We start from the raw sequence: 21,087 nt of genomic DNA, 5'->3' as shown, positions 1-21,087 counted from the left end.
CTAAATAAATTAAGTTACATTAATTTTACAATAATACATGAATCGAAATATTGTGGAGGAGCTTTGTCATGAAGTACGAATCCTTCAGACTGTTTCTTTTCTTTTTGATAGCAGCACTCAAACAATGCAACATTTTGCGATAAGATTCAGCATCGATAGTAAGTCACCCAAGCGGGAAATTGGTGAAAACAATTTCTTTACGATTCTAAAAGCGTGCTAACATCACTTGCAGTTTGGAAGTTTCAGATGACTTGACCTTTTATCAGCATTCTGTGAAAGTTCGTCTACTAGCATCAGAAATTTATCCTCCAGCATTTCTCTCCGGTAACTGTAAGAAACAGTTATGCATTATTTATTAGGAAAAAAAAATTCATATGCACTCATTTTTGATAATAACTAGTTTTTAAATCTAGGAGATGTCTATGCTAAATACTGTTGTATTTCTTAAAATAAACGCAATCACTAATCTTTCTTAGCATTCGAAGATATTTCTTCAACTTCCAAGAAACTAGGTCTTTTCGCTTTCTGAATTATTTCTCTTCTGAAGAAGTGTTAATTCAGTTGGAATTCCCAATCCATCTTACTGGAGAATACCTTAGAAAGGTAGCACGTTTAATCAGGAGCCTTTTTGCCAGCTGATTGATTGCATTTCCAATCTCACAGGTGTTCAGTTTCTGTAACATGTCATTACTTTTACTACAAATATTTTCGAGGATATTATTTATCCCATCCGAGTTGTTCAGTTCCACCTTCAAAGCCATTGAACTTACTTTTCTTTCTCTCCCCTGGAACATCACTCAACCATTGTTAATAAATTCTTTCAGCTTTCTCAAGACCGTTCAGCGAATCCATCATACCAGTGTATAGGCTTTACAACTTTTCATCTATGAGATTATTATACAAAAAAAAAAGAAGTGTCTCGCTGAAGTGACAGACATGCTTTGTCAGTGAAGACTCCCGACCATTTGTTACCTCTTAGCTACGAGAAAGATCCTATTGATTATATGCACTTCACCTTGATTTTGTTTGTCCCAATTCCTTACAAGTTGGGATATCGGTCTGTAGAAAGACTGGTACATAGTTTTGTTGCATGCACTTCATGAAATTTTAGAAACGGTAGCGAATTTCCATTCGCTGTACAGTTAATAACTTCAAGAAATATATACTTGACTTTGTTTCATTAAGATTGTTGTGGTGAAACGAACTATTATTATGGGAGTCAAGTTTTTACATTGTTTACGCTTATCACTAGAACATCCTGGTACTTATAATGCAGTGTTTTCTAAAATGTGTGAACCACCGACCCCGATTACGAATTTCACAAATATCAAAATTAATCTCCTCAATAAGCGTATGGTACTACTATATCAACCGAATTACAATGTTCTGATGTAAATACATCAGACTAAATAACTTCAGAATTTACAAATTTACTTTTCAAATTCTAAATATATACATTAAATATCTTGGTGTAAAATTATAAGTTTTAAATATATTATTTTAAAAAAAGTTTAAAGTAATATATTTAAAAATTAAATGTAACAAAATTAACGCAATATTATTTCATAACAACTATTTATAAATGTATAAAATTTATTTAAAAAATTCCTATTCCACTAGGGAATTGTAAAATTTCATAATAATATTCCTAAAATAAACTGACATTTTGAAGTACAATAGTTGTTCATTAACAGTTTAAACGTATATAACAGAACACATTTCCAGAAAGTTTTTAATCATTTAAATAACAGTTCTACACAGTTCTATTCAAGCACAGATTTTTTTTTTCTAAAATTATTACCAAGAGTTTTAAAAAAGACGAAATAATTAAACTTCAACTTGGATATCCCACTTTGATACATCAAAGTCAATTGCTACTGTTATATCATTAGTGTGTTGTTGAGTAACACGTCTCGCAACTTATGGTATTTATACCAATACATCACTAGTAATTGACAGGCACTATTAATACAAAGAAAAAGCTGTCTAGAAATTTCTATAGTCGATAAGGATCTACAAGATTAACTGCATTCAAAGATTAATATCTCTCACACTTCGTGTCTCGCTTTGTGGTATTGTTTCCCCGACATTCCAGACTCGTCTTTTGTAGTGGTTTCAGAGCACTGTATTGTTTTGTGGTAGGTAAGAAGACTAACATCTTGTTACTAACGTCTGTGACCTGGTAGATAAATCAAGAAAAAAAAAGATAAATACTCGATAAGGTTTGTCTACAGTTCTATTCTATTGTTTAGTTTTTTGCAGGCCTATGACCGGCCAAATGCCAATGATTCCTCAACAGGATAAAGTAGTCTTAAGCTCTTTGAAATGGTTATTTGTTATTAGACTGATGGTGATGATGGGGGGGGGGGGATATGAAAGATTTGGAAATGAGAAACTTGAGATTCTGAGAAAAATCCTGGCAAGAAATCATATGATACGTTTTGTATGAGAAAGGGGAGTGATTGAACCAAGGTGTTTCCGTCTCAAGGGAATCTTTGCTAACTACTGAGCTACGAAAACTCTTTGTCTATATATCTTGATAAAATCGAAGGACTGATCATTGTCATAATAATCGTTGAGATACTTAAGGATGAGGAAGATCATGTGAAATGAGAAAGCTAAAAGAAACAGAAAAACAAGTAGTGGAAAATTACAAAAAGAATTTACAAAAAAGAAAATTACCAAAAGAATTTACAAAAAAACACAAAATTACAAAAAGAGAAGAATATAACATGGGCGTCTAAAGAGGTATTTGGATTGCAAGTATTTAGTGCTGCTAACAAAATAATGAGAAGCACGATGGGACTTATATTGATAAATTGGAGGAAAGATTTTAAGAAAGGCGATTAGAAAGGAGAGGAGAAGAATGAATAAAAGGTGAGGGGAGGATCGATGAAGAGTGTAACTTCCCTTCCTCGTTGTAGTAGCATCGACATATCCAAAAATAAATAAAAGAAGGGTTCAGTACAGTCTTTTTTGTAATTTGAATGCTTAGAGAGAGAGAGAGGTATTTGACTGAAAAAAAAAACAGAAAAAAGTGAAGTGAAGAAAAAGTAGTGAGAGTTGGGGATAGAATATTACCAACCTATGTTCAAAGCAACACACCAATATCTCTTCTGCTTTTCCCACCTTTTTTTTTCAGCGAAATTCCTTCTTCTTTCTTGTCTCTAATTATCTAAATAACAAGGAAGACATAATCCAAAACTTCCTATTATTTATCCCCCGGGTCTATTCATTCACGAGTGAAAGAGGTTTATGATCCGAGGCAATCATAAAAAGAAAGAAAGAAAGAAAAGAAAAGTGCATTTTATAAGGCATTCTTATATAGAAACAGCGTTATACATTATCAGAAGTGAACTTAAAATCCCTTAATTCCACTCTATTTGACCCAGTCTGTCTCTTTGTGGGAAAATAATGTCTCTGTGCATTCTTTCCCTTTCCAAATTTGTTTACAGAAATTTTTTTTCTAATTAATGTAACCCGATCATAAACGATTATAAAAAACATAAACTGTAATCTGTTGCTACGTAACCTGTCTTTTTTCCCCCTATTATCAGCATCTTCCTCTTCCTCTTAGTGTTAGACCCACTAGGCTATTAGAGCAAAGTATCTTGGATTCACAGAACCTTAAATAATAGGACTGTTAATCTCATCTGTATGGTGAGTTATGCAGAAAATCTTCAATTTTCGGAGAGGAAAAATTCTGCTACTTCTGTGTGAGACATGAACTCATTTTTAATTGAAAAGAAGTTCACGTCGCAGATAGGATCGAACCCAGTTCATTTCTATCCAAGGGTATTGTCATTACTGACTGAGATATTGGAGCTCTCTTTTCTTTTATTAAAGATAACTTTCGTCCATTTGCTACCCAAGAGGCTTACAACCTTCACTTAATAGTTACTAATAAGCTTCATTTAGAATCTTCTAATTCTACTCATAAAAGTCTTAGAAAAAAAGGCTCCGCATATATGATACATAACGAGACAATCCCATTGAGTTGATGTCCAATCAGGTACTTGCAATCCAGAAAATAAAAACGTATATGTTTTTAATCTTCTTTTTTTTTCTGACCCATTGAATAAGCTATTAGGATGGCTTCGTTTTTGATTGAATACGTACCATAAGAAATTAAGCAACAGGCAGATCCAACTAAAAAAGAGTTAAAATTACTAATCAAATACGCTTTTCCTGAATCCATTCATAATGTTTGACGGTGTTTCAGATGTACTCAGTGGCATTTAAGACCCTCTGGAGCCACCAGGCATTGACAATTTGGGCCTCTTAATTACAATACGGTACTACCTATATAACAGTCGACCTGCAGGGTGGAGCTCTAAGATTGGGACACGCGCCTACTATATACCCATTGGGTACGGATCATGCCGAAAAGTTTATTACCCTCAAATGGGCTGACGATATGATCTGGCTAAGTCTATAACCTGTTGATTACTGTTCTGTGATAGCAACTGCTAAGTGATTAAGTAAATGTGACTTCGGAGATCTGAATACCACAGTAAGCATAACGCATCACTTCATTATTTGCTTAAAAAAAAAAAAAAAAAAAGATATTTGTGTGAAGGATATTTGAGTTAATGGAACCAGGTATTCCATTTTTCCTTTAGGGGAAAAATGCCTTTGTCCAACCCTATATTTATGTCATTCAAAGGAGAAGCAAATACTGATTCTCTCTACAAATATGAAAGTGATTTAAGACAATCATAAAAAGGCGTTTGTGTGTGTGCGTGCGTGCGTGCGTGCGTGCGTACATGTGTGTGTGTGTGTGTTTTATAATATAGTACGCCCACAGATACGAGATCCTTAGACACTTCTGCGCATGGAGAATCCATTCCGATAATAGGGTAATCCGTATTGTGGGATGAGTGTTTATTATTACAGGTCGGAAAATTAACTTCTCTTTTATGATCATTGTAGTTTTTAAAGTGGTAACTATTGCTTGTATAATAGCTGGAAAATTTTACGTATAAAGCACGTGATTTCGCGTGTTGGTAACTAATTCGTACATCGCCTTATTTCTTTTTCCCCTTCATCATGAACTGACTCTTCTTGGTAGTCTGCCAACGATTTTTGGCTGGTTGACTTTGGTTGACCGTGAGATGAGATGAGATGCGGTGAGGTGATTAATACCCTTGGAAGGTAATGGATGGCAATAGCCAACGAAGTTCTAACTGAGGCTCGGCTATTGCTGTTATATTACTGTTACCCTCCTGCCATGATCAGAGCTTTAATTTAATAGCTCAATAACACCTTATCCCTACACTGTCCCCTACAGATAACGGGGAAGATGAAAAGCATTCTTGCTTCGCCCCTTTTAGCGCCTCCGTAGCACAATTGGAAGAACGACGGTACATTGCGCCCTTCGATTGGAATAGGTCTAAGTTCGATTCTCGTCGCGACGGGAGGAATCTTTATCTGGTCGATTTCAATCGAAGGTGAGTTAGCCGATCTCATATGGAGGTAGCAGGGTTTTTTCTCCCGGAAACTCGGGTTTTTCATCCCGCATACATACAAATCGGCCCTTCAGAACACACGCAAATTACAGACAAAAATTACTAGTTGTGGTGGTGTTGGAAGTGGGCGGTAGATGGCGTTGATGGAGATGATTCGTAGTAGAGGTTAGGTATAGAGACAGTTGTAGATGTCCTCGCACGATGAGTCTTCGGACTCCTTGGAGGTATCAGGAATAATAATAATAATAATAATAATAATAATAATAATAATAATAATAATAATAATAATAATAATAATAATAATATGAAATCAAAGGGTTCCCAAAATCGCCAAAAAAAAAAAAAAAACTTTTTCACTTTTGGTCTAACAAATGATCAAAGTTATCCCATCATCCCCTCCCCAAAAATTAGCGGCTATTCTCAGATATTTATAATTTATATTATTGTTGTAATGTGTCATCCATCATTTTCGACTCTTCATCCTCTGAACAAAGGCTCTCCATCCCAATTGGCCTCTTATCCTTTCTTTCAGTAACTGTAAGTTCAATTTGGCAAGTTCTTTTATGTGGTCCATCCAACTCTTTTGTGGTCTTCCTAATCTTCTAATTCCCTCAATCTTCCCCAACATAACTGCCTTTTCCAATGATTCATTAGCTCGTATAATGTGACCAAAGCACATCAACTTCTCTTTAGCGATCAAGAGCATTCTGTTTTTATATTCTCTAAAATCTTCCTATTGGTCATTTTTGCAGTCCATGGGATTCTTAATTCTCCACACCCATAATTCAAATGAATCAATTCGCTTTCTGTTTTTCTTCTTAATAATCCAGCTTCGATATCCATACATCAATTTTGGAAATACCATTGCATTGACAATTTTAACTATCGGGCCTAACTCACATTTATTTTTCATACTTTTTGTCAGATTTAACATCGCTTTTTGATCCCCATGACTATCCTTCTTTTAATTTCATCTTCACATTTACCATCATTTCTGATTCTAGACACTAGTAAATCGTAACTTTCAATGATTTCTATTTTATCTCCGCTATTATAAATTCATTTAAGTTGTCAGACGCCATCGCTTTTGTTTTGGTGATGTTTAAATTAAGCCCGGCTTTGTTACTTTCCCTCTTAACCAATAGAATCAACTATTCCTTAGTTTTTGCCATGAGGATTGTCTCTCATTTGCATATCTTCAATTATTTAAAAAGGTACGGCGACAGTATACAACCCTTCCGCACCTCTTTATCTAATCGAACATCTAATCGAACACTGTCTTTTTCTCCAAAGACTATTTTTACTGAAGCTTCTTGGTTGTCATACAGCTCTCTTATCAAGAGAATTAGATGTTCAGGTATTCCCATTATTCTCATTACAATTCACAGTATGTTGTGATCCACACAATCAAACGCTTTCTTATAATCAGTAAAACTGATTAATACTTCCTTCTGAAATTCTCTTGATCTTTCCATAATCCATCTCATGTTTGCTATCTAGTGTCTAGTTCCCCTATCTCTCCTAAAGCCTGTCTGTTCTTGTGACATTTCTCTATTCACATATGGCTCCAAAAAATTTGTTGGATCACTTTCGGCATACCTTTACTTGCATGTGAAATCAAAGCAATGATTCTTTAATTATCACAATATCTGGGAATGATTTTTTATTTTTATTTTTGAATTGTGATGAATGCTGATGTTTTCCAATCTCTAAGCCAGTATATTTTCTTCCAAACCTATTGAAAAATTTCAGTCCATATATTCACTAATTCATCCTGAGCTGCACTCAGTAATTTCCGTGACACACCATCAGCTCCAGGAGCTTTTCCTTTTGGCAGTTGTTTCATTGCTGATATCACTTGGTTCCTCAACAAATTCTCTCCTTTCAAATTCTCCTTCAATATATGATTATTATCTTTCTTGCACAAACCTCTACATACTCTTTCCATTTTTTTTCACTGCTTCTTCTTCCATCAGACATTTACCCAAATTACTTTTTACAACTCTAATCTAGGGATAAACTTCCCTGTAACATATTTTTCTAAACAAATCTCTTGTTCTACCCATAATATTGCTTTCTTCAATTTTCTTGCATCTTTCTTTCCGTTGTTTTTCCTTATCTTTCTTAGCTTGTGAAATCGAAAACATTTTTCGAGAAGGGACTATGTACTTGTATTCTCTATTTGTACTTGTTCTTTTCCCACAACAGAACACAGAGATTAACTCAAAAGAGAGATGATTAATCTTCCAGACAAGACAGGTAATTCTCTTTTTTTTTTTTTGTTTTTTCTTTGTAAATCTCTTGTTTTTTTTTGTTTTTTCTTTGTAAATCTCTTGTTTTTTTTTGTTTTTTCTTTGTAATATCTGCGATGTCCTTCATGTGAAATTGTCTTGGATAGTTTCTACAAAATGGACCATACCTCGCAAATGTTTTGTCTTATGTTTTAATAATAATAATACAAAAGAAATTGATTATAAGTAGAGTTTCAATCTCTCCAGATTTTGACTCATTAAAGGTCTTCGGGTTAATTTATTATTTCTGCAGGTTTGAGTTTTATTTATACAATATAAATTTAGTCAAAATTTTGTTATTAGAAACTTCATTTGACATTTTAAAAAAATGTAAATCGTTTAATATTCATATATTATCAAATTTTGCCAGCTAAACCCAAGAAATTTGAACTTAGTTGTCTAATCCTTTCTTTGTTTCTCTGAAGTTTCATTTTTCTTCTTTCCTCTGCTATTTGAATAGCTTCTTCTGACAACCATTTACAATCTTTCTTTCTTGTTGCTTTATTCAGAGTCTTCTTTGATGCTTCTATGACTGTACATTTTGTTTCTTCTCACAGTTCTTCTAATTCTCTTCTTGTCTTCTCCAAACTTTTCAATTTCTTTCCGACTTCTACTTTAAACCCAGTTTCATTTATAGGATCTAAATCAAATCTGATCTGTTCTTTTGTTTCTTCTTAGCCCTTAATTCCAATTTACCTTCAGCTATCAATAATTCACAATCTCTTCCACAGTCTGCACCAGGTACTGTTTTTGCTTCTTAGCACTCTCCACCTTCTGCTGGCAACAATAATTTGAATTCTGTATTCTCCATTTGGTGAATTCCATGGGTACAATCTTCTTTTATGTTGTTGGAAGCAAGTGTCTCATTAAAGCAACTGTTCCCAACAGAAAACTTCAACATCCTTTCTCCTGCTTCATTCCTCAGTTCGAAACCATATTTTCCAGTGATGCCTCGTTCTTCTCTTTCACCCACCTTTGCATATTTTTTAGCTTTATTATAAACTTTTTTAGATTTATTTTTAATAAAAAATTATAAACTTTTATAATAAAGTTTATATTTACTAATTATGTCTATATTTTAATAAATATAAAAGAAATCCATTATAAATAGTTTTGAATACTATAAAATTTACAATATATATATATAAAATATTTATAAAGGATATTTTTTGGTGATTATGCCCTTTTTAGGACCTCCAGGGTAAGAAATGGCAATGTTGCAGCCAATGAAGTTTTAACTGGGCTCGGCTATTGCCGTTACCTAGCCATGACTAGAGCTTTTAGCTCAATAACACTCCATCCACACAGATTTTCTTCATTCAGATGACGGGATAAAGAGTCAAGGACTCAGCCATCACCCAGTTCTTTTAAGAACTATTATTTTGGACTATAATTTTGTTTCTAATCTAATATTAATTAAATCTCTGTGGAATATTAATTAAATCCGTCGAATATTAGTTAAATCTGTGAAATACGATGATTGTGTGCAATTAGCTGTAATTATTAATTAAATTAGTTAAATCTGTGAAATACGATAATTGTGCAATTATTTTAATAAAATCTGTGGAATACGATGATTGTGTGCAATTAGCTGTAGTTAATGCCACAATGTGAGATTTTATAAAAATAAAATGTATTCTCTAACAAGTTTTATTCTGTCAATGGGAACAAGTAGATAGAACTTTTTTTTCAAGTAATTGAGCAGTCTGACTTTACCATTAATCTTCACTGACAATTAAATTTATGGCTGCTAACAATTTTTGAGAACTTTCTGAGCTAAAGTGTGGCAGACAGCTGCCAGAATGGACTGCTTCTAAGCATCTTTCCTGTGTCAAGCATCACCTAATTCAGAATTCGACTGAAAAAAAAAACATCTTTGAGTTATTAACTGCAATCGAACTTTTAACGCTTTTTCTACTGGAACTCTAGTATTATGGAAGCAAAAACATTGCCGCAAAGTTTGGCTTTGAGAAGAAGAACCTAACACGTGCGTGTGAATCAAGGTAGCACTATTGTAAAGAAATGGAAAATAGAACATTGACTAAAATCTATTTACCGCATCATTCAATTATAAAAGTGTAGAGCTTTAATATTTAATATTTATATTTATTTAATAATTAATATTTACATTAATTAGAGATACCGCATTCGGGAAGTCGACGCGACTGCAGTCCGGGATCTCGATGAGAAATATGCTACGAGGATTCTCAACATACTTCAGCTTAACATCAATGGCACTCAAAAAAAAATGAAAGAGCGTAAGAACATTTTATACAAACATGACATCCACATTGCATGTCTACAAGAAACGAAACTAAATCAAAATCTAAAACTTCAAATCAAAGGCTATTCAACACTAAGGAAAGACAGACAGGATCGATCTGGCGGAGGTCTAGCTATACTCTTACGGACCAAACACATTAAATATAAAAAAAAATCATATCAACTACAAATAGCAATATAAATAGTAACACAGAGGCTCAAGAAGTCAAGATATTTGTACCAAAACGCATTATAACAATAGTCAATGCATATCAACCAGATTACACAGAACTACTTAAGCAACTAATCCAAACATCAGATACAAATATCCTTTTTTAGGAGATCTAAAAGCCATAAGCCCAACTTGGGACTCCCCACTCCTCGATCGAAAAGGAGCACAAATAGAGGACTTAACTGATGATCTAAACATTGAAATCCTAAACAGCAAGTAAAATACATATCTGTCAAAAACAACGGGTACAGAATCAGCATTAGACATCACAGCAGTAGATTATGAAACTGCAAATCTTACCAAGTGGAAAATACTAAACAATGCCATCAATGATCATAGGCCTATCATCACAACTATTAAATTGCAGTTAGGTCAAAAACCACAGAAAAAGAGATCTTGGAACTTCAGAAAAGTAAATTGCCCAAATACACACAACTATTAGAAACATATTGCACAGACATAACCCACTAGTAAAGAACTTGATCAGCAACTACTAAGTTAGAATTAATCAACAACCTACAAAGAGCTGCAAAAAATTCAATTCCCAGAAGACTCAGGAAAAACAGCTGGGTTCCATTTTGGAAAGATCATAACATCAACCCTATGATCACCGAAAGAGATGCCATCGATGAACAGTTAAAACAAAATAATATAATAATACAGAAGAAAATAGAAAGCAGTTAATAGAATTAACTCAAAAAATTGAAGATGAAATTTCAAACTGCAAACAAGAAAACAAGAAAATATCATCAGATTATTAAACAACGCAACACTTCCGGATACTGATCATTTTTCAAACACAGTCTCCTCGGGAATTAATACAGCAGCAACAAACAAACAGATGGCAAATATTCTAGGCCAAACATTACTCAAAAATGAGCAAACAACAACAACAACAATGAAGACAAAAGGTGCAGTAAAATTGCGAAACATCTGCTAACACAATCCAGAACCTATCCTTCTGAAGACATCTTTACTCAGGACCTTACAATAGCCGGATTAGAAACAGCAGTTAGTCGAATTGACCCTGAAAATCACCCGGTATAGATCTTATCTTTGGAGAATGATTAAAAACATGGGAGTAAAAGCCAAAACCCGACTTCTGAAGATATTTAACACTTCCTGGAATACAGGTACTCTGCCAAAAATGTGGAAAACATCAGTCATTATACCATTACTAAAATCTAACAAAAACCCTAGTGACTGTAAAAGCTACAGACCAATAGCTTTGACTAGTACTCTTTGCAAACTAAACGAAAGAATAATACATACTAGACTTATGAATTGGCTCTTAAAAATAACAAGATCAACTTCTACCAACATCATGCAGGTCCCAACACAGTACAGAAGATCAATTATTTTATCTTTGCCAATCAATCACCACAGATAGCTTTCAAGAAAAAACACTAAAGAAGACAACAGCAATTTTCTCAGATCTTAGCCTTCGATCGTATGTGGAGACAAAAGTTAATAAAAATTGCATACGATACTGGAATAAGGGAGAATGCATTACTTTGGATTTCAAATTTCATGAAAGAAAGAAAAATTAAAGTAACGGTTAATCGAACTTCTTCCAACATACATCGAATTTGGGCTGGAGTCCCACAAGGTTCTGTTTTAAACTCGCTTCGACTTCTCATCTATATGAACAATATTCATCCTCACGTAATAAATGACACAAAAATAGCATGCTATTCGGATGATATAGCAATCTGGCACACAAGCAGCAATCATCAACAATCTGAAAATGTCCTAAATAAATCAATAAAAGGCTTAGAAAGATGTGCAAAGCAACTCAAATTACAGATAAACCCAGAAAAAACAAAACTTAGTATCTTTCTTCGTCACCTAGAACTCCCAAATCAAAATATATGATACCAAAATAGGAAAAACAGAGTCTCAAAATACTTAGAAAGATATTCTAACTCTAATCCTAGATACCTAGCCCTAACTCTAGATACTGAACTAAGATTTACAACCCATATCACAAATATATCTAATAAAGCTCTTAAAAAGATTAATATAATCAAAAGGCTTTGTGGAACTAAGTGGGATGCAAAACCGAGGACACTCAAAACTAGCACTCATACGACCCACTATGGAATATGCCTCAACAATTTGGGCTCCAACTTCCACTGGCTCGAAAAAAAAGCTTGACAGAGTACAATCAAGAGCAGCAAAAATTATTATAGGTGCAGTCTCATCCACAAATAAATTAAAAGCTCAACAAGAGTGTGGGCTTCACATACTAGAAGACAGAAGAAAACTCTTCACAGTTAAGTTCACTAACAGAATCAGGAGCCAATAACAGGATCACATTTCACCAGGACTTTCGATGCCTGGACTGGAAAATCTAGACTAAAGAGATCATCTACTTTACAATTATCATCATGAAATTAGAAAACAGATAGACTTCGAGCACCTGTCCATTGAAATAAGCAAAGAGCCATTCTTTTCCACTAAACTACCAAAAAACACAATGATTAACTTAAATCTCCTAGAACCATGTTCAAAAAAGGACCCACAGCAGGTAAATAAAAGAAAAGGACTTGAGACTATATACCACTTAAATAATCGAAACCATGTATTGCCTACACTGATGGATCATCTGATGAAGCTCTCAACCAAGGAGGTGCAGGGGTTTTTATAACTCTAACTGTAGGTGAGAAAATGAAAATGAAAACCACAACTGGCAAAATAGCTTCAAACTTCACTTGTGAACTAACAGCAACTCTCAAGTTCTATTCCTCTAATCAAGCAATAAATACTAGAAGGAATAACCATCTATATCGACTCAAAATCGGCACTTGAAACATTAAAAAATGGAAAAACAAAACTCACACAGGAAATTCATGAACAACTAACAACTTTAAATTTGAGAAATAAGTGCTGTAAACTGCAAAAGATACCAGCTCATGTAAATATTGAAGGCAACGAGAGAGCAGACAGACTAGCCAAAAAAGCAAAATGCTTACCTGAAAAATTACACCCACTATCACTAACTGATGCAAACTCTGTTCCAAAAATAAGGCTGGTAAAACAAACTATCCAGAAGAAGAATGAAATCAGCGAAATAAATTAAAATAGAGAAATAACCACAATCATCACCAGGCTAAGGACGGAACAATTTAAAGGCATGAAAATTTATCTGATCGGTACCAGAAGTTATGAAACATAAAAGAACTGTCCACGGTTCGAACTAACACCTGCCCATATCTATTGATTAGAAAAGTACCCGCTCTTTACACCATACAGAAAACTGGTATGAAAGAAAATTTAAAGAAGCTTGCGAAATTCTGATTAACCACCCTAATATCAACAATGGTGATGGCATGAAAATTTCAAGAATCTGGATGGCACACATTCAGCCTACTTAATACTTAGTATCTAGCATACATTAGGACCAAATGGTATGGAATAGTTTCCAATACTAGCTGAAGGTTGCTGAGCCCAATATAATAATTTTTAAATATTTTTTTTACATTTTATTATATCTCAGATAAATTACATACACACACATGTATACATACATACATACATACAAAAATATTTTTTTAACGTTTAAACGTTTTATCATGTATCAGATAAACTACATACATAGATACAGTAATAATTATAATACATTACAATTGTGAATAACAGATACTTGCAAGTTAATAATATTTAATTTTTTTTTCCTCAGATAAATTACATACATTATATGAAGACAATTATGCATAACAAATACTTTCTCGTACTTAAAGTATTTTTTTAAATAATAATAATAACAATAACTGTTTACAACATATATTATTATAATATTCATAATGATGATTATTACAGATGTTTCTTTGCAATTTTACACTCTATATATACAATATCAATGGATATAATCACTCTATATTGCATACTTTTGTTACAGTTATTACATACATTTGATTACGAATGATACATAACTTACAGTTGTTTACATATGATATATTACTTACATTTGTATACATATGATACTTACATATATACTTACTTTACATACATTTGTTTACATATAATACACACATTAAATACTTTGGTTTACATGTGATAGGTACATTACATGCACTTGGTTACATGATACATCTTGGATGAGAACTAATTTCTCTGATTTCATACTCGAAGCTTATATGTAAGCTTATCTGAGGATGACACCAGTTGGTTATTATTTATTTATTGTTTTTTTTTCCCTGTGTTGGGAAGCTACGAAATCTATGATTGAGAATTAGTAGTCTGAGGTCTTGTTATATATGTATTTCTGACTGTCCTGTAGTTGGCATCGAAATAATGTTTTAGCAAAGCTGCATAGTGACATAAATGTTTTGCTGTCAGTATTTTGTGTTCTGACATTGCAATGTATATAAGGTCGTTATTTTCTCTTTGTTTTCAAAAGATCAGTTTTATCATTTTGTACTGTACCGACATTAATCTATTTAATTTGTAGGGTGCACAGAAAGCATACGTTGTTATAGCATATCTTAGTATATTTTGGCATGTGCTTTGTATATTAGTATTTTTAGGCGTATGGGAACTATGTCTTTTAACCTGTAGAGTTTGCCACTTATTGTTCGGAGTTTGTTGTGTAGATGGTTTATGTGTCTATTCCAGTTCATATATGCATCGAAGTAAATTCCAATGTATCGTATTGTTTCAACCTGAGTGATTGTAGTGGTTTTGCTGTTCTGTGTGTTTTTTATGTTGGAAAGTGGATGTTGGATGGTTATATATTTGTTATCAACTGGTCGAGTCAGTGGATTTCTGAATTTCATTAATTTTGTCTTTTCTGAGTTTAGGTGTATGGAGTTTTTCGTGAGCCAGTCTATGATCAGATTTATGTCATGTTGCATATTTGTTTGGGCTATGCTTGCGTTATTATGGATGGATATTATTGCTGTATCGTCTGCGTATTGGAATATCTTACCTTTGAGTGGTAGCTGATTAATATCGTGGGTGTAAATGTTGAATAGAGTTGGGGAGAGTACAGCTCCCTGTGGTACTCCACAGGTTACTGGTAGCTCTCTGCTTCGGTTTGTTTACAGTAATACAGAAAATATTTACAGTAATACCCCGATTAACGTTCAGGATGAGTTCCTAGAAGACAAAGCGCTAAACGAAACAGCGTTAAACGGGGTTGTTTTAAAGACATAATAAATAAATAGGAATTGAGGAATACAAGACCAAGAATAAACAATTTTTACTTTAATTTGAAGTTATTTTTATATATACATAACACATATATACGTACACAAAAATACAAAGTTTATTTTTATTCTGTCGAAAATTTTAGGTCTTCTGTAATTCTTGATTTTTTAGTGATGAAGTCGTCTAGTGTCATTTATCGTTTTCTTTTTCTCTCATTAAGCAATTGTCGGTAACAAGAGATCGCATCCAAACCGTCTTGCTTTTGTACTTCTTTCAAAATCTGGATCATTCGCTACAAATTGATGAACAATTACGTTTATCGTCACCAAACTTCTGTAGCAAGTTCTTTGGGTTCTTCGTTTTCAGAATCACTATTTTCAGGTTCTGCATGAATCCCTTGTTCTGTCTGTTCTTGAAGGTCCTCGCTGGTAAGGTCATTAATATCGAAGTTTACAGCGCATAAATAACGATTTACGCAACACTCCAAAGCGTATTGATAGCGTGGACACTGTTTCACTGCCAATGAAGAACTACATGATGTACGAGGAAAACAAATGCACGGGACAAACATAGATTTAGGGTTTAGGGCAATTGCAGCGCTTCCACGAATCGTCACCTTTCGCTGATTGGTTCGGGTTCGGGAATAATCGCATTATATAGAATCAAAGGAAATACAGCGATAAATTGAATCGGCGTAAATTTAGCTCTTTTTAAGGTTTCGAGTAGAACCGCGTTATATCGAATCATCGAATATTCAGCGCTGTTTTTAAGGTTCAAAAACGGCGTTATATCGAATCAGCGTTAACCGGGGTATTACTGTACATTTATTTGGAAGAAAGTTAAATTCAAGAAAATTAAATATTTAGATGACGGATCCGAGATGTTCAAATCTCTTCGATAATACAGCTTTTCATGTCACATGAAGATATATTCTAAAATATTTACCCGTTCAAAATGGCGTTTCATTATTTGGTACTCTTAATAGGATTAAATACATTCTTATTTTATGGCATAATTTCAAATAGACCAAAAGGAATGGCATCTAGTGTCATTTGACAATCACAAGCAGTAGATATACTAAGAATCATTAGCAGTAGTTCTTAAATATAACATGAAATCAAGTACATATCGGTGTTAGGATTAGGAATGAAATAATAATGATAAATTCTTTAGAAAAACTACAGAAGGCTTAGCAGGCTATAGGTCTAATTTCAAACTAATGTATTCCGTAGGAAAAAATTGACTTTAATTTACTAAAACATAGTAGATTTTAAGTTCCTGCTGTAGGGAAAAGAAGGCGTGTTACATCTTTATTTATTTTTATTTTCGAATACAAAATCATAGACTATTTCGTAGTTAGTCAGGTACCTTTAGTACCTGATAATAGTAAGAAACTCTAACTACTTCTACACACTACAATACCATTTTAAATAACACTTTTGGAAAATAAATGGTAGCTGTTGGAAGCTTTTTCCAATTGATTAGACTATAATAAATTTAGTTTAATCCTTTATCCAAGTGTAAGCAAACAACGTTTGCGCCTGAAGTATCTTCAGGACTGAGGCAACTCGTGGTAAAGATACTAAGAGATACTAAGACGAAGAGTGATGAGAGCTTGGTCCACCTTTTTTTCATGGTTTTGTAATATCTTGTCATGTCTTTCATGTGAAATTATCTTGGAAAGTTTCTACAAAATGGAGGGTATCTCCATTTTGTATTAATAATAATAATATAAAAAACCGAATTATAATTAGAGTTTCAATCTCTCCGACTTTTGACACATTGTCTTCGGATTAATTTATTATTTCTGCAGGTTTCATATGTTATCAGATTCTGCCAGGTAAAAACCCAAGAATCTCAAGAGTAGAACTGTAAGAAGGAATCATTTACGCCCCCCCCCCCCACCTCTGTCGTGTTTAACTGGTAGTGTCTGAGTCGCGAAATAGTCAACTATCAAGAAGCAGAATGAGAGCGGGGTTGGTGCAGGCATCACCATCCGCAAACTCGATTTATAAGTATATCAAAATTTTCACGACTTTGTCAACTAATCTTGAGCAGGTCAAATTTACGAAAAGTATAATCAGTAATCAAACATATTCTTGGAAGAAAGTGCAATTGTAAGCAATGTTAATAACTAAATTTAATGTTATAACCAAATATAAAAATATATTGAGTGTTTGTAATTAAAAAATGTTTTATTTGTAATTAATATTTATAACGGGTATGATTAGCAAAGTTGCTTTGATCTTATATTCTGCATATTAAAATTTGAAGAAAAAAATCTATTTTGTATATAATATCACCCCCTTCTCGAATGATATATCGTCGTGACCAGAATAACTGATAAGGTGGCGGTTCTAATTAATTCTGCTGATCGTTCATCTTTATTCTGCTATCTGGTATCTAAATAATAGCGATTTGGTTATTATTATTATTATCAAACACCTAACAGAGACAATAATCATCATACTTCGTTTTAAACTGATTCAATATTTGTGCACTCACATCTCATTCGACTAAGCATTCTACTCACCCACCATCTTCCATGTTAAAAAGTAATACATTACTCTCTCTTATGCAACACACCTGTATACAACTTCCAAGAATGAAGTCTCGTCTCTGTCCCCTTGCCTCCTTCAACCCTTTGAAAAGTATCCTAGGTGTCTCTTGTAGCTCCTCTTAACAATTTATGTCTCGATCATATCATGTCTGTTTACCAAACTTTCCAAATTACATTCCCTCAACCTGTCATCATTCCACAAATCCGATAATGCTTTTATTATCCGCCTCAGAACTTTATTCAGTGATTGTTTCTCTCCTAGAAATCCAAGCGACAAAATCCAGATGTGGTCTAATCAATGCTTTGTACAGTGAACTGATCACATCCTTATCTCTTCTTGTCAATGTTCTTCTTAGTATGGCGGCATTTCTTTGTACTGTTTATTTTAACCACTTTTGAAATATGTCTCTTGAACTTGATTTTTCTATCTACTAATATCCCAAGATCCCTCGCTTCCTCCACCTCCTGTAATACGGTGCCTCCAATGATAAACACCGTTACATTTCCAAGTTCCAAATTGCAAACCCTTGCATTTATTAGTGTTAAACTGGATCTCCACTTTCGTGCCCATTATAGCCAGTGCGTTCAAAATCGCTCTGAAGCACCTGAGCAGATGAGCATCATTCCTAATAGTTTTGCCCAGCTTTGCATCATCTGCAAACCACTGAATATCCGCTTGCAAACCACTCACAATATCATTAACAAGCAAATTCAACAGCAGTAGTAGTCCCAGAATAAAATCCTGTGGGACTCCATTAACAACTCTCCTCCTCAGAGACACAGCTTTTATATACACATCCCTTTGATATCTGTTAGAACGCTAGTTTCTTATCCAGTCAACCAACACTGATTATCCAGAATCATTTGCTGTAACTTATACACCAATTTATTATATGGTAGTATGTCAAATGCATTTGCAAAATGCAGAAACATCACCGTTTGTGAATCACCCCTATCTAGAACTTTAATCATCTTTTTATGAAATGTAAGTTAATTATTGAAACTAAGTCTTCCTTTAACGGAACCATCTTGACCTCTATACAAAATAGTTTCCGTATCTACCTAATCTCTTCAAAACCTTAACAACCTCTCAAGAAATGCAAACTGGTCTGCAATTTGAAACATCCGTTTTGAATTCACCATTATGCAGGAGAACAATCCTGTCCTATTTCTACTCATTAGGGATTGTTCTAGATCCAAGATTCTTATTAAATAACCAACTGAATGGAAATGTCAATTCTTTAGCACATTCTTTCACAAGTCGTGAAATCCCATCCCATCCAAACGCCTTTTTTTCGCAACAAGATGACTTAATAACTCAAAGACTTCCACCTCATTCACCTTCAAGAGGCTGAATCGAGGTATCGATTCCTCAACTTCCTGCTTCTTTAGAGCATGAAAAATCTTAACAGAAATTGCCATCAGTATGAAAAAAATATTTACAAAATTATCATTGTATAGTTCCACTATGATTTCTTCCTTGGTCTCTCCTACGCCATCTCTATCCACAAGAGCTGTCTTCCAATAATCATTCTTCCTCTTGCTAGCCGCATAACGGAAAATTTCTTTCGGATTCTTCTTAGCCAGTTTCGTTAGTCTCATCTCATAACTTCTTATTTTCCTTAGCATTCTTCTAGACTATATTTTATTTTACAGATTAATAAGATTTATTGACTCTCTATTTCTTAAAGTAAACCTGATTCAGTATTCAATCTTTGGAATTCAATTTCATCATATTCAAATGAATTTCATTTGACGTAGTAATCATTTAAGTTCTTAAAAGAACTGGGCGATGGACTGAGTCCTTGACTCTTTATCCCATCATCTGAATGAAGAAAATCTGTGTGGATGGGGTGTTATTAAGCTAAAAGCTCTTGTCATGGCTGGGTAACGGCTATAGCCGAGCCTCAGTTAAAACTTCATTGGGTACAGCATTGCCATTCGTTACCCTGGAAGTCCTGAATAATAATTTGTGAGTTCAACAAATCATCATCGACCCGTAGAGTAAGATAGGCTGAGAGTCAGCAGATAGTATGAGAGGAAATAAAGATAGAGTGCATAGTGGTAGAATAGGTAAAAGAGGCCTCAGTTGACCTGTTTTTCCCCCAGGAGCGATTCTAAAAGGGTCGTTGATTTTTCACTTTTAAAAAGGAAAAATCCTAAAAAGGAAACATGTAACAAAAACATGAAGTACAGAGAAAACAAAACTATAGATACACTGGAAACCGAAATAGAAAGGTGGGGGGAAGGGTCTGGCCTGAGTGATGCAGCTTTCAAGGAGCTTCACCGCCTCGATGTAAGCCTTCGCCGCTCAGGTTCTCAGGCCCTCCCCCACCTGTGGGAATTAGAGAACAGTATAGCTATGGAAACCATGGGATGGTTATTGTGACTGTCGTTTGTTATGGGCAGTCATTATTCTTTTAGCCACCTCGCTTCCCTTGGCCATGTCTAATTTGGAGAGAGCTATGAAGAACCCCGATGCCGCCTCCTCGTCTATGTCCAGGGCTACCTATACTTGCTCAGGGGTGATTTTGCTGATGTCTTCAACAAATACAGGGTGTTCGGGATAAATTTGACATATTTATAATTAATTATATTTTTCCGTAAGTTACATGTATTAACACACACTTCTCTTCATTTAAAAGTTTGGACCCTTCTTCATTCATATACAAGATGTCAGAAAGGATGGATAGCTGGAACCCACCTGAATCATGGAAGAGAATAACTTGTATCATGATGATTCGTGCCCGCCATCAAAATAAGGATATTACGACTGCTGCCCAATGCTCCCTGAATACAGTAAAAACAATCAGGCATGAACTAGAGACTTGCAATGGTGACTACGAGGATGTAGCAAGAAGAAAGATCCCTAGCAGACGATCTGATTGCGTTCGTACAGCAGAATTCCTCGCAAATCTGCAGGAACAGGTGTTGAAGAACCCTGGCATTGGAATTCGGGCTTTGTTCGTGGAGTTGCTAACTGTAGTCAAGCCCTGGATAACAAGGGTAGCCAATGGTAGGCCGTATGTATGGCAGCAGGATTCGGCCCCTTGCCACACCTCTGGGAAAAGTCAAAAATGGTTGTCTGAAAATTTCTACGACTTCACCAGTCCAAATGTTTGG

Source organism: Typopeltis vanoorti, chromosome 7, assembly GCF_054136105.1.
Source record: "Typopeltis vanoorti isolate ZY-2024b chromosome 7, IOZ_Tvanoo_1.0, whole genome shotgun sequence".
NCBI lineage: Eukaryota > Metazoa > Arthropoda > Arachnida > Uropygi > Thelyphonidae > Typopeltis > Typopeltis vanoorti.
Note: the sequence above shows the minus strand (reverse complement) of the source record.